A 2,183-nucleotide genomic window follows, 5' to 3' on the forward strand; every position below is an offset into this window, starting at 1 on the left:
GTAGCAACTTTAATAAGCTGTTTCATGGACAAATAATGGGAATTTCTCATTATTATCAATCCCATTTTAAAAAAGGCTCCTTCCTTCAGAGAAACTCTATTTTGATATTTTTTTATGTTGATATAGATTGCTGTATGAAGTAGCTTTGGTTCTGTTGTCTGTCCATGAACATTCAATATTTAATAAAATTAAAAATCTTTCTTCATTTTACAAAATTAAACTATACACATAGATTTAGCTTGTTTTTTTCCATTGTTGCCTTGAAAATCTTTTCATGTGTATGAACTGTATTATGTAAATACATTTTTAAAAACAATCTTTTGATCTCATGGAACATTACTTTGGAAATGTATAAATATTGCCTGCAATATAAGGAGCTTTTTAGTGGAGCTGATTTATTCCAGTAACTTCTTCTATATTTTTTTCACCAATCTCCAGTGAGCCAAAGTATTAGGAATAGGAAAGAGAGGAGAAAAGAAGAAACATTTAAACCTGGTATACTATGCTGTGCCCAGCCCAGTAGTAAGCACATACACGAGCTCTTTTAACTTCAAGCCACCCTTTGAGAACTGTGGTGATGGTCTCATTTTATGGTTTAGGAACTGAGGCTCAAAGAAAGAATATAATGTTCCCAGGGTTACAGTGTAAAGTTAGATGTTAAAACTCAAATTGTCTGATAAAGAAAGAATATAATGTTCCCAGGGTTACAGTGTAAAGTTAGATGTTAAAACTCAAATTGTCTGATATAAAACTCTGTGCTTATTCTAAAAATGTAGTAGAATCAATCTTGACATATATATATATATATATAGTAGATATATTTTTATGCTGAAACTTTCCACATAAAGTCAGTTTTAGAGGTGAATTACAGTAGAACTTTCAGAATAAACTTGGTTACTTTCAGTAATAGCATGACAATTAAAATATCAACTGTAGATATCTTTAAGAACCACAGTTAATGCTAGAAATTTAAGAAACAAAAAAGGCTACTATATAGTTTGGAGTTAGTAACTATGGGCGTTTTGTTAAAGTAAGTACATTAAATTATTTTACCTGATGTGATAGGGAAAATGTAGTGTTTTTAAGAAATACTGTGAATATTCTTCTGGTTGATATCTTATAAGGCCTCAATGAGCTTCCCTCACACAACTGGGAAGTAAAGTATTTAGAAGGCACATTCAAAGAGGTTGTCATAACTTAGGTCTTCAATGGGAACATTAATTTTTTTAATTGTACCTTATGTATGATATCTGCTCACTGCATATTATTTTTATATTAATTCAACTTTGGCTTAGGTGTATTGTTAAATTCAAACACAAACAGCTTCATTGTTATTGTGGTAATAATAGTTAGTTACTGTTCTAGGCATTTTATTAGCTTTTGTAAATTTATTTTCAACCTTTGCATCAACTTCTACATTAGTCTTTGTTGTATTAATACTGTCTATTTGCTGAAGTTCTAACTCCTATACAATCCTCACTGACTCTACATATAAAAAAACTGCTCCCACTTAATATGATTTTATTAAATTATTTTTAAAAGTCAATTTTGAATATTACTCTAGTTATTTAGAAGATCATGACTTAACATAACTGCACAAACAATATTTTTAAAGAAATATATGAGAAACAGCAGCTCTATTTCCAAAATCCCTAGATGTCCTCTGCTTGTACTGACTGAATTTTTGCTACCTTGGATTAGTTTCAGTATACCACAATATCAGATTCAAATTCTGTTCAATTATGTTTTAAATATGTTAGTCTTTCATTTGATTATTATTTTTTCTATTTTTGATAATAAGCCTCAAATAATGAAATTTTATTCTCATATGTAGAAAATATCTGAAAGCATTTATTATTCTTCACAAGGGTAAATTTTTTAAAAAGAAGCATTGAATTATCAGTTTGTTTAAAATGATAAACTATAGCCATGTGCAAATTAGAAAGAACCTTCAATTAAAACAATTATCAAAATGTTTGGAAATTTTATTTAACTATACTTTTATTTAGCAAGGATATTTTGGATACAGGAAAACATATACTGCCATTTATTAAATCTACCATGGGAGGAAGAAAACAGGAAAAATAAATTACCATGTAAAGATCTGTAACTTGAACTGCAGTGATGCTTTTTGTTTGATAAGAAAAAATAGGTAGCATGAGCTTATCATAAAGAAAGAAAAG

This window comes from Bison bison, unplaced genomic scaffold (assembly GCF_000754665.1).
Source record: "Bison bison bison isolate TAMUID 2011002044 unplaced genomic scaffold, Bison_UMD1.0 scf7180017864146, whole genome shotgun sequence".
NCBI lineage: Eukaryota > Metazoa > Chordata > Mammalia > Artiodactyla > Bovidae > Bison > Bison bison.